Below are 13822 nucleotides of genomic sequence, written 5' to 3' on the forward strand. Positions count from 1 at the left end.
ATACATTGATTCCCCCATTTTAGCAGCTTATCAAGAAAAATGTCTCAATATGCATGAAATATGATTGCTATGCAAGAACCTTACCTATTGCAGAAAACAACTTTTAACTCAAGAAAACTTCATCCAAACTGCATGAGGTCTGAGCCTATATGATACGATCACTGTATAAACAAACTTACATTGTCTAACATAATGATTTACACAAAAATGTGTATGTACTGTCAATAACATGAGCCACATGAGTGTTATTTGAGAAATCAGCTGTCATGAGCATGACTGAAAGAATATTTCCACCCACATTTAGATGCAATGGTTACTATAGTCTGTTTTTTGTTGTTGTTGTTGTTTTAAGTTATTAAAAGCTATTTTAAAACATTTTGTTAGCAAATACGGATTCTAGGATCTTGAACAGTATAGCAGTTTCAGTATTAGAGTTTCTGATTATTTTGTATATGGAACAAATTTTTCATTCATTGTGTGTGCCATTTCCCTCTTGTATTAAAATCTGATCTGTTCCTACAGCAACTTTTTAATACAGTTTAGGTACTTCCAATCTTGTCATGTCATAGCTTGATATTTTATGAGTTACAGCAAGAAGTCACAGATAACTGAATTTATTGTTACATTAACAATTACACCTGAAATAATTATTTCCATTTAATAGCATTTATTTAGATTAAGATCAGGTTACTTTTCCTTTTCATTAAAAGTAAGAGCATTGTTCTCTCATTTGTATTTAGACAAAAGCTTGACAAACTAGACTAACGAAAAAGCAATTTTAAATAGATTAAAACAGAAGGACAGGATTGTTGCAAAAGCATAACAGAATAAAGAAAAAAAGGGAGAGGTGCAAGCAGCCTGAGGAGGTGGATGATTTATCAGTTTATTTGATGGAACTTTGCTTTAAAGTCCATCTCCAATACATAACATTGTTTCATAACATTTCCCTCACTGAGACCAACACTCGAGCTTGACAGAAAATTCAGAACTCTTCCCAACTCATGGATCAAGCCTATGTATAATACAATAAAAAGAAATGGAAATAAAGAGAACAGCATTTATTTCAGCTGTTCACTTCATGGTCATTCAGTCTCAATACATTTTATAAGCCCCCTCATATTCTTCAACAGAAAATATCTTGATAAACAACAGTTTGAACATTGGTGTTGGAGGGAGTCCAAGACAAGTTGGTAGTTTACCACTAAGTCCACCAGCTTCATTTGTAGCTCATCACCTTTCTCACCATTTCTACTGCAAGCAGAAGTAATTCTTAAGAAACAGTGTATGTAGTTCAAGGAAAAGATACTAAACCAAATCTATCACATCCCTCTCCTCATGTAATTTCTATACAGAAATTCAAATACAGAAACTACAAAAATTTAAGAAAATCTTCTTACTTGTGTTGGAAGGAGCTCAAACTACAGATAAACACGTACTGCATTCTCAGACCAACAGACTTTTACCAGTTTAAGAAGGATTTACGTAATGATAGGACAGAGAGGGTGTTTCTAAAATACTTAAAATTCTTAACTGCCATTCTGCATTTACAGTTGAAAGACTACAGAAATGATTTTGTACTTTCAGCAAGATTCATTCTTTTCAGTTACTTGCAAGAAAAACATACAACAGGATAGCTTTTTACTTATGTAGCAGTTCCATCACAAAAGCTGCTATAATATCTGATCTCTGCTACACAATTTCATAACATTTATATCACTAAGACCTGGACAAAAGTTGCAGTGAATTACAAGCTCTCCAGTGAGCTATGGACCAGAACAAAAAGCGACCTCAAAACAAAAGAGCTCTACCAGCATGCAGAGAAGCATCAAGTGTTCAGTATTACTGAGAAGATTGCTAACCAGATCAAACAAGTAACAAAGAAAACATAACTCCACAGACCTTTTTTCTACATGTCATTAATAACTTTACATGAAATAGCAAACAGTCTGCAAGACACCAAAGAGGTTTGGCTTCAGTGTCTTCCTATCTTGCCTAGTACTCAGAAATTAATCTTAACTTGTAATGGTGCTTTTAAGAGTCATTAAAAAAGCATTCATTTCCTTTGAAATCAGACCACAACATGCAACAATAGCGGAATAAAGTTATGATGTTGGCTACTCAAAATCTAATATAATATTTTTCCTTCTTCCCATAAATAAATTAATAACTTTCTGTTTCTGTCCCTTGACCCTCCTAGATCTGGGCCTATATTTCACATAGTGTTGCTCAGGGCTGTCTGGCCAGTTCCAGTTAACGAACAGAACTGGCTGAAAAACAGGCAAAAGCTCAGCAAATGCAAGAGGATTCATTGCAGTCCTGGGAACAACAAAAGCATTTCAGCTGAAGCACCAGCCGCAGTGGCTGTTCAAATTGGGCTGAGGCTGCACCTGTTCTATAGCCCACAGCTGAATCACTCACCACAAAAATTTTCCACACTTACTGGAAAGCTGGGAGTTCAGGTTTTATAATCTTTACATACCTTAACTCCGACCCACAGAGTCTGGAAGCTTGCCAAGTGACTTACTCAAGACCAAGAGAGCTCCAGCCTGTCTATAGGGTATTCTGTGGGGCAGAATTTAGAACGAAAGCTCAGACAAACAATGTTTGCCAAACTCAGAGAGGGACAAGCGTTATGTTAAAGGCAGGTAGATTTGACAGCTTAAATGTTCAAAAAGCATAAAATTAGACACTGATGTTCTTACCATACATTTCAGGGATGTTTCAAGGATTAGCAGGTGTACCCACATCTGAAACTTTCTGCAGTAAAATTAATCCTCTGAAACCTTAGACAGTCCCATCCTGGAGCAGTGGTACACTCTTGCAGATATACAAAGCGTTGCAAAGATACAAAACTATGTCTGTTTCTCCAGAACCTTGTACTTAACACCCTGTTACTCCCAACCAACTTGAGTCTAATTGATTAATCTGTTTCCTAGGGTGATGGACAAGAATCACTGGTGCTTATACTACAAACAATTAAGAACCATTAAGAAATATGCTGAGCTATACACACATGAAGGTAAAACTAAGAAGACTGATGAAGCCGCCATTTTTCACAAGGTGTCTGAAAAAAAAAAAATCTGAAAAATTCTGAAAGCTTAATTCTAAGAGGACATGCCATACCAGGTCTTCTTCATTTAAATCAGATTTACCCAATTGTAGCCAACAATTAACTTTTGAAAATCTGTCATTTGTTATTGTTGCTCTTGTTATTAATCTCCTAGAAGTCAAGATGTAAGGATGATTAACAAAACATGAGCCAAAATCCATTGTGTGCCTTTGAACATATGCAATAAACACACTGATACATAGAAAGGCTATTTAAGAAAACAGATTTGAACAAAACCTTGAAATCTGTAGCATACCACTAGAGGGTGCGCAAGGCTACGCCATTATATCTGCTCTCTCTGTCTATATATAAATATTTATTCTCACAAGGCTCCAAGTACACTTGTTAGCACGGTTAACGACATCTTAAAACCTGCACTCCAGAAGAATCAGATTGCTCACATTTGTATTGACAGCACTAATTCAGAATCAGACATAAAGTGAGATTTGGCTTTCTGATCAGAATATCCAATATGCCACGAGTTAAGTTTTGCCTGTGGCCGCTGTTTTGTGAAAGTTTTGGCTTTTATGCTGTTTCTCTGCATCCAGTGAAGAAGCCATCCAAGATATAGCTTTTCAGTAAACACAATCCTTAGCAAAAAAAAAAATAATAATAATGTAAAGTAAAAACTCTAAGCTCTGCCCTCTTACTGCTGACGATTTAGACCCTTTTAGAGGAAACAACACAGTCACGAGGAAATTACTTCAAGATAGCCTGTCTTTTGAAAACAAGTCAGGATTCATATGCTCATTCCCTTGATGCCTACAGGATAAAATTTAAGTTGAATTGATCTGCAAGCTTCTTCCTGTGGTCCATGCTTTTTTCTAGGGACTGCAGCCCAATGGAAGGCTTTACAAATGATGGCTATGGAAGGGGTTTCAAAAGTATTTTTAGTGCGTCTGCAATAGAGTACATAAGTCATAGGAGGGTGTGAAGAAATTCTATTTGCATGAAAACATGGGACTTTCCTTTTTGTCCTTTCCCTGCTTTGACTTGCATTGCATAATGCTGGGGTCATCCTGCTTTCCTACACAGGTTATGAAAAACCAAGACTCTATGCCAGTGAAAGTACAGTGGCTCTAAGATTATTTTTCGGGACTCTGGAAAAGTCCTTTCTTCTGCTTCTGCATAGCCAGATTATTCAGACTCCCTACTAGACAGGGCGTGCCAGGAAACAACTTAATACTGAAAAAGCATCAGAACTTGTAAGGGTGGCTAGGCCATGGGTAGGGCTGAGTAACTTATGTTGCTGGCTTGGGATCAGACCTAAGGATAGACAAGGTTAGGGGCACCCAGCTACCATAGATCGTATGGAAGATCTCTTTTCTTTGGTAAGGAACTGTATCAAGCTTCCACGAGGTATCTGAGGTCACTGCTAACTATTTATCCATATTCACATGCTCCCTGATTGCTTCAAAAAAATCCTAACAGATTTTGAAAGTAACATTTCTCTCTACAGAAGTTGTTTTGTTTTTCCCTACTAAGACACTGTTATTTAAGTATCTACTAGTTAACTTCATTTTTATCATAGTTTCCTATCTTTTTACACTGTATAGATCTGCTTTTTCTTAAACCAGCTGTCTTCCTCTTGTTCTTCAAATCCTTGTTAAAAGTTAGCATAATCATTTTACTAATATGCTAATACCTAATCCTTTAAGCAGCCTTGAAGAAAAACAACCACATAAATGTAAGAAGTAATTTTATATTTGATTACCTTGGCAGTCTAGTGTGTAAATCATCAGTCCTGCCAATTTGTTAGCAGTCATTTTATAAATTTGTCCTAGGACATCTCCAACTGATCCTTCAAGTGATAACTGTTCCTGAGACTCATGTCTGTAAATTATGGTTCTAATGAGGAGAATATCCTTATACATTTCACTGCTTATATCTGCAAGGTTATGCAGATAAGCTATATTAATTTTTGCAAGACTTCCTTGAGACGTCTCTTTGCAATTCCTTCACAATAAAGCAACTCTTCCTCACTAAACGTAACTGATCTGTGCCCCCAGTTTGACAAAAGCAGATTTAAGACTATGTTCAATGACCTTCTGCAATCAAACTCACAATTTGAAGATTTTCATGGGGTTAAGGTTCACAACCATCCAAAACATACCGTTTTCTTTTTTTCGTGGCTGACTTCTTTCAAAGCCCAAACCACCCCGTTTGTTATTCCTGGGAGTGACAACAGCTTACTATAAGATCAAATATACTAATCTTTTCTTTTGCAGCTTATAACAGATACTTTTAAGTCAACTTGCAGGTATTTTAGCTTTCTTTCTTGCCCCTTTTTTTAACAGGTGCATTGGTTCATCTCCTGGGCAATTAATTTCTGTAATCACCCTCACCCTTTTATCCAGCTGTTCACAGAGGTCTGCTCAGTTATAGTACTTATTTAGTGTTTGTACAATAAAGCATCACTCTCACTATAACTTTCACTCCTTTGTTTTTCTGGACACTATTACAAGACATAAACCCTAAAAAGAAGGAGAGAGGTCTTTAAGTACCTTAAGCCTCCAGCTATTGTGAGTTGCTGTTTAATTCCCTTACAGCTTGGCACTACAGTGGTAAGGTATATCTCCTAGCTGTTTTCCAGTCAGTCTACTCCACCTTCTCCTCAAATCTTATAGGTTTGAACAGGCACATGGTCTGTCCTCAACCAGCCCAACCACTGCCTTGATCCTGTTGTTAGTACTCTGTTTCTTAGGCACAGTCTGTTAGCTAACTTCTTTGCAGTTATTATTGCATAGGATTTGTATCCTTCATCACAACATGTCTTTACTACACTTTTAGACCACGTAATTCTATAGCTACTGTGCTGCAAGAGAAGCAACACTCCCTCTTGCACAAAACCCTCTAGGATCATATGAAGAATTGCCCCATAGGCAGTCATGAGTTCTGCTAAGATCCTCAGCTGATATCCATTCCCTCTGCAGTAGCACCAGAAACACTGAGCAAAAATCTTTGCCTACAGATATGGAAGAGCCCAAGTTCAATTGGTACTGGATTTCTTCTGATATTTTCCTGTGAAAAGTCATGTCTTACTTCTCAGAATACAAATCTGTTATCCATCTCAGCTTTTTCTTTTCTTTCCATGGACCAGTGATCACTTGAGCCTCTACCAAGTACTTAAACCAGTATCTTTTGACATCCTAGCTTTTGTTATCGCTAGAAACACAGTAATTTTTGCATTAATTATGATCACATAACAAAATAACTACTGATGGCAGCCTAGACCCTTAGGGGACTTCCACTTGGGTACTTCTGTCTCAAGTGACCTTTTTCTTCCATACTCCTCACAAATTTGTTTATCCTGGGAATAACTCTGGAAATAGCATCTCCATATACTGACAATAATTCTTTATTAGTGTACATTTCTTGCAATCATTTATGGAGATAGTGTACCTGATGTAAAGGAAGTGTCTTCATCAACCTGCCTTTAGGTATTTCTCTTGCAAAAATTATGAGAAGTGCACCCGTTCTTTTAAGTGATTGAGATGCAATTTGTTTTATAATTTTCAGTTTTACATTGCAGTCTGAGAAGGATGAGAGGCAAAGAAACATAATTATATATCAACTGGTGAAACATGAGATTCTCAAAATAAAACATACTATATTTTCAGGTTTTAAAAACAACTATTTTCTATATTAATTCCTGTCCTTAATATTGGATAGTTATCCCTTAGGCAGAGAGCAAGAGATGAGTACTTAACGAGACAGAATGGCACAATGAGGAATACAACATTTTATGCATGATGAAGGATATTATCTAATACATTGAAAAAAAAAAGTTGTCATTAAGTATATTTACATCCTACTAGGACTATTTAAAGTAAAGGAAGAGTATTTTCTTAACAATATATGTCTGTAGTAACTTTGCTGAAGGCTGTAAGCCCATGCCCAAGTGAAGTCTTCACAAAATATGAGTCATTTATGCCTACCTGTAGGAGAAGTTTAATCCTTCGTGTCTGTATTTAGAAGGAAAAAAAAAGTGTAAAATATGAACTTTTGAAAATACACTGAACAAATGATTGATGTTGAACTAATTCAAATATTTAAAATACTGTAATGAATTGCGATCTCAAAAGAATTGTCAGGTAAGTCAAGGCAACTTATTCAGTATGGGTGAGAATGCAGACTAGATAGTGACAGGTCAACATGAAAGTGATGTAAAAGAGCTTGTGACAAATTCTTAGGGAAACAGAAACAGTAAATTTAGATGGTGGACAAAAGAATTATTACATGACAGCAACTGAGTTCAAATGGAACACCATGTCCTTGCTTGAGTCACGGTTTCCTTTGTAGTCCCTCAGAACAATTACTGTTTTATCACCACAGGGATTAAGATAAGAGCTTCAGAGTTGTACGTGCTTAATTGAGCTGATATACAGCTTGTACCATAATGTTTCTTCATGGAAAAAACCTCAGTTTTCTGATGCATCTCTTTAATTGGTCATGAAATAAAATACTTATTTAAAAATTAAGTATTTATTAAAGTCATAAAAAATAACAGCAGGCAGGCTAAAGTTTAGTTAAGAATGGAAATACTTCAAAATTTGGTTTTACATCATGATGCCTTCCCCTCACGTTATATCAATACATATATTGCTGCTTCTCTATTACGAATGAAACGCATAATTTCACACTCAACACTCACACAATCCCAACAAAATACTTGCAAATTTACTTCACAGTATTTTTCGTATCTGTGACCTTGCCCATGTAGCTGACCAGAGAGTAAATTAATGAAAATCATTTTTCAGGGGAAATTAAAGATTTTAAGAATTAAGGGTTAAATTGTTGAACAGCTTTGACCAAAATAAGTAGAAAGAAGTTTTGAAAGTATTGAGCAAATTCAACTTGTTGAGTAGTATGAAGTTTTGTACCCCCTAGATACAATGCTTCGTGTTGGCAGTAACACAACATTTTATATATATATAAAGCTATGTTTTTGTTTGATCTAAAACACTAAATTTTATGTTTTGTTTTTGTTATTGTTTTTATTTACAGGGAAAGAGCTGTCCTCCTTAAATGAGAAAATAAAAAAAGTTTTCTTTCCTTTGTTTCTCTTCACTTGTATTTGTCTGTTGGAAGCACAAAAAAGTCTGACACAAAGCTAAGGTTGCTAAACTTCCTATTATAAGAACTTATTTTTAATGACTTATTCTTCGACATTGTCTGGACCATGACTGTAGCCCCCAGAATGCTGGAGACTTGTTTGCATCTTACACTGCTTTGTGGGCACTAGCAATGAGAAAGAAGCATCAGCAGAAGAGAAGCTGAGATACAAGAAGAAACAATTTCAGCAGATACAATTTGGGATGCGTTGAAGCAAAGACTGACAGGGAGAAGTGAAAAGGAGTAGTAGAGTGGCCAAAGGGAGAGAACAACTCCTAGAGAGCTAGGAACAAGAGAAAAACATCTGAAAAGCATAAGACATGCACAGACCTGGAGAATGAACTTGGCAGAAACAAAGAAGCCATAAAACAGAGTTAAAAAAATAAGATGGAGGTGGAGAGAAAGGAAGGGAAAAGGTTATACACCCTTTCTTCCCTGCCTTTTCCCTACTTCTGCATGCTGTTAATTCACTGTAAAAGGTGAAATATGGACTACAGGAGACCCAGACTCAGGATGACAAGAGGCTTTCTTCCTTCCTGTTTCACTTGTATGAGCTGCTGTACAAGTAATCACAACCATCAGAAACGTGATGCTGCTTTGATAAGAGACAACAACAAAAAAAAAAGTCCAAGAAGTAAGGTCAGTCCAAAGAAGAAAAAGCATTTCTCTGTTTTTCCCTGTCACTCCTCATTCAGTGAAATACTTCATCCAGGAAAAGGAAGAATATGGCAGCGTCTGTGCCTTGATTGAAAGAGACAGATCGACTCTCTAGAAAAGGAGAAATTGGTGGAGACAGGGTAAGTATAGTTCACCTCGAGCAGAAAAGATGTGAAAACTGAAGAAAAAAGAAGAAAACCTAGTTCAAAAGAACACACACGTTACAAAATCAGCTAAAGGAAATATCAGGTGCAAAGTTTCTAATGTGTTCTTAGTTTGACTTGCCCCATACAGGCCAAAACTGCTTTTAAGCTTACTTTATTTTTCAATTGGACTTCATGCGTTAAATTAGAGTTCAAGCCCTTCTTTGCTATCTTGTCTATAATTAAACCCAAATTGACAACCCAACAGTGAACAGTATTTCAAGATTTGCTTTTGTGGGGTAACAGAAGCATGAAAATGATTTTGTTGCCTCTAGACTACTGAGTGATAAATGGTTGCTCCCAATCAATGAGACTCATTCGAATGTGGAGTAAATATTTATATCTGAATGATGAATCTCTGAAAAACAGATCTATTATGGAAAGCATTATAGACTGCTAATTGCAGCACTGTTGAAGTTGCCATAGAAGTAACATAAATTACACAAATGTAAATTACTACTTTCAAAGTGAAAGGACAGACATTTTTGGATGCTTCTTTCAGATTAGTTTACAATTAACGTCAAAGTTTTCTGACAGTTAAGTCGCACAGACTGGGATGAACTGTGATGGACATGATCAAAGCCGTGTTCCTTGCTAATGAAATGAACGGTTAGCATTTATAAACAAGCCTTTTTGCTTTCCTCCTAAAATGGAGAAAGATGGGCCTAAAAATGATCTCAGCTGATCAAGTGTCCTATTAACTGTTCATATTCTTACTTCACATTTTTTCTTCCACCTGGTAGAATGGTTTAAACTTTACTTTCAACAGTCTTTATTCACTGAACTTCTTGTTTTATCTTGATCCCTACACTAACCACAAATAGTTAATGTACCTACCTATGAAATATAGATGGGGTTAATGCTTGCGTCTGCTAGAGATCAGAGACACATTAATGATCCACTCTGAGGAGCATGGCATTGGGATGACTTTACCTATATCTGAAGGATGACATAACACAGATACTAAAAAATTAGGGAAAAACAGCCCAATGCTTTTCCTTTGTCCCGGAATTTGCAAATGATTCCGATTACTGATTGTATGTTTATCTTTTTTTTTTTTTTTCAGTTCAAATGTGCTTTAAATACAGCATATTACAATACTTAAGAAGTATTTTGAAAACTGAGACTCTGAGACTAGTGAAAACTTTGTCTTAAAACTACTTGATACCCCAGAGAATTCTGGCATTAATCCTTAGTCATTTTAATTTGCTCATCGTAAACAAGATAGAACAATAACTTTTATTATCAGTTTTAATGAACTATAGATTTTTTTTCATCTCAAAAAAAAAAAGGCTTTGAATTTTAGTGACTAAACAATGGTCGTGAATATCATTATGGAATGGTACACCAGACAATTTCAGAGTTTTGGAATTCAAGCAAAGATTTGGAAGTAGAAAGGGCTATGTTTGCATTTTCCTACTGTTAATACAAATTTGCAAAGATCAGTAGTATCTAACTAACAGTACAGCTTGAGAGCAAGAAGTGCCTCTAAAATGTTTTTGTATTTATAACATCATTTCTATAATATTATATACAGCAATCTCATTAGCATCAGAATTTAGGATATAAGATGTGAAATATTTACATATATGAAGTGGGTTGACCCCAGCCAACAGCCAAACACCCACACAGTTGCTTGCTCACTCATCTCTCCTGCAGGATGTGGAGAAAATAGAAGAAAGGCGAGAAAACTCATGGATAGAGATAATGACAGTTTAACAGGTGAAATACAAGCTGTACACACAAGCAAAGCATAAAAAGGCATTTATTCAGTACTTCACAGTGGCTGGCAGAAGTTTAACCACTTCCTGGAAAGCAGGACCTCAGCAGACATAACTGCTACTTGGGAAGACAAACACCTCCTTTCCCTGAAAGGGAGCATGCTGAGTGTGATGGCATACGGCATTGGAATATCCTTTTGGCCAGTTTGGGTCAGCTGTCCTGGCTGTGTCCCCTCTCAACTGCTTGCCTACCCCCAGCCTCCTCACTGGTGGTAAAGTGGAGTAGCAAAGACAAAAAACCTTGATGCTGTACAAGCAATGTTCAGCAACAGCCAAAATGCCTCGTGTTATCAATACTATTTTAGCTAGAAATTCAAAACACAGCACCATACAAGCTGCCATGAAGAAAGTTAACTCCAGATCTAGTTCAACACCTGTACCTGTTGATGTTTCATCCTTGCTAATTTCTACTAAGCTTTTTTTTTTTTTTTTTTTTGGTAGGATTTCTAAAAGGTTTTGAGGGAAGCTTTCGCCTTTTGCACTTCTTTCAGAGCCTGTCTCTTTCTATGTCTCTGCCCCTACCTTCACCCCACCCTACATAACAAGTTTTTCTCTTCAAATAATGGGTAAAGACATTTGCATAACAACTCTTTTTGACCACTGCTCTCCAGGAACAAAAAGGAGAAATGAAAAGTTAGCTGTTTTAAAGAGCAATCTTTGGCAATCAAGAGGATACACTAATCAGTTACAAAGATGCAAAACACCAAGAGTTCATAAGGTGGTTATTTCCTAATGCTTAATCCTTCCTGAGGCTGCCACCTTGCCAAACTGGGGTGGATCCTCAGCCTCTAAGATATCAGAGAAGTGTTTATATTAAATGCTTATGGCAGATGGTAGTTCTCATTTTGATGGTTTTCCAACAGGCTTTTCTACAGTTGCTCCATGTGCATATTCCTCATTGAATAATTGAATATCTTAGATCATTATGTCAATATTGAACAAAGCTAATCAACATCTCACTTTGGGGTCTTCTGTGTTTTTTTGTGTGTGTGTGTGTGTGTGTGTTTGTTTGTTTGTGTTGTTTGTTTGTTTGCTTTGTTTTGACTGAAAGTACACCATAGTGCATTTCATCTAGGCTTTGTTTCCAGAGTTTGCACGTGAAATTCTAGTATGAAAGCTACGTCAAATACCTTATTAAGAAAAAGATACCCACCTAAAATTCCCAACTGTTTTTTTTTTTCCACTTCTTAAAGCTACTACTGTTGACCTTCTCCAGCTGATTAGTCCCTCATGAACCTCAACAAGTTCTTAATGAAAATTATTAGTGTTCCTGGGATTTCAACAGCCTTTTTTCTTAATTATTTTTTTTGTAAGTATTACGAAGCAAAAGATAAATGCTAAATACTTATAAATATATCCCTACCAGTGACATACAGATGTTCAGATGGAATTGCGAAACAGCATAAACATAAATAAAATATACTGTAGAATATTTATTTAATGCATGAAGACTCACAGAGAAATGGGTGATTCTTGATTGGGCAGGTTTTGATGGTTACTTCTGGGCTGTGCACCAAACCATTATAAACTCTAGAAATTCCATCCTAAATGCAAGTCATACTGTAGAGAACAAAAAGAAAACACAAAACTGAAAATGTGCAATTTCTTTCTTTGATGAGAAAAACAGATTATACTGCACTTAGTATTTAATGCAGTCACTAAATATCACAGTGAAAAAGTATTGAAGAAAAAAAAGAAAATGTGACACTGAAAAGAACAGAACAGAGGAGCGTTCAGTTCAAGAAAATAACAGTGAAAATGAAAGGAGAAAAGAACACTGAATTCTATTCCATGGAACACTCTGAGAGACGGAAGAATAACCAGGATAACAGCAAATATGGGTGTACTCTAATATGAGTACCAAAAGGATAAATTTCTCACGCACAATTTGGCAATTCTTATAATTCCTACATAAGTAATCAGAAACAGTTTAGCTTTGATTTAATGTATTTCACCAAGAATATTTATAGATTGCATCAAGAAGTTTTCAACGGAGAGGCTACAATGTGAATGAGCATTAAGCAATGTTAAGTAGCATTTCAGTGAATTTCATTAGTTGTAGGTATTGTATCTTGTAATTTGTAGAATTTATATCTTAGCTCTAAGTTATGCCTTTGGGCTTAAAAACCGGACTGTAAGGTTGGGTGAATTCAGGGTTAGACCCCAGTATACTCATGGATGGAAAAGGCAGAGAAAAGGAGAGAGGTTCTGTTCCATTTAGTGAATTTCATGATGACACCAAAAGCAGGTCTAAGAAAAAAGATGAATGTTGGGACAGATTTCATTTACAGATGGCTATATATTGATTAGCTGTTCGATACAGTACTAAATAAACTATTTGGAACAAAAAAGGTATAACTCTTGTCTTTAGCCCTGAGCTCAGCCTTCTGGATTCTGATTATCACATTTTCATCTGGTTTGAGAACTGCAAAGCTTCAGTTCACTCATGTCAATGCTAATTTTGAAGTTAGAAATGCTGTTTTAATATTTTTTTTTGAAAAAAAAAATAGGTGCCGTATTCAATTTTTTGACCTTTTTTCAATCAGATTACAGAAGGCTGTATCCAATGAACACCATAAATCCATTGCAAACCTACTTCTAATTTGACTATTTGTATACTACTTCTGAGTTGAAGTACAGGGAAACAATATCTGAGGAAGAACAGAATTTCAAAGAAGCTTGTACAGAGCAGAAAATAGCTCTTCTGGAAAAATAGCTATTATCTGCAGAAATAAATAATTTTGGCTATAAGAGAAGTACTGTTAGAGTATTACTGTTTCTAATACAAAATGTTAAGCTTCTAGTGAATTGTAAGAGAAAGAAAAGATGAAACGCACAAGAAACCTTTAAAAAGGTGGATTTATTTCTGCTTGTCTGGATATACTAAGCCCGGTTAGCTTTTCCTGATCCTGCCATGTATTAGAGTAAATAGTGCAACAGTTATGTCCCAATACCGG

At 35.9% G+C, this 13822-nt stretch overlaps 1 long non-coding RNA gene across 3 annotated transcripts in view; it reads right to left on the bottom strand.

Annotated features, from left to right (window-relative positions):
- Positions 1-759: 759 nt before the first annotated feature.
- Positions 760-13822, bottom strand: part of LOC121071169 — a 150027-nt gene continuing 136964 nt past the window's right edge. For 2 of the 3 annotated variants that reach the window (XR_005820414.1, XR_005820412.1), the window contains 5 exons: positions 12322-12425; positions 10670-10737; positions 7048-7074; positions 3014-3064; positions 760-1251 (listed from right to left, as the gene is read on the bottom strand). This is a non-coding gene — a long non-coding RNA (uncharacterized LOC121071169). Of the gene's footprint in view, positions 1252-3013; positions 3065-7047; positions 7075-10669; positions 10738-12281; positions 12426-13822 lie in introns of those variants that run through there. The other variant, XR_005820413.1, reaches the window with a different exon arrangement.

This window comes from Cygnus olor, chromosome 5 (assembly GCF_009769625.2).
Source record: "Cygnus olor isolate bCygOlo1 chromosome 5, bCygOlo1.pri.v2, whole genome shotgun sequence".
Lineage (NCBI taxonomy): Eukaryota > Metazoa > Chordata > Aves > Anseriformes > Anatidae > Cygnus > Cygnus olor.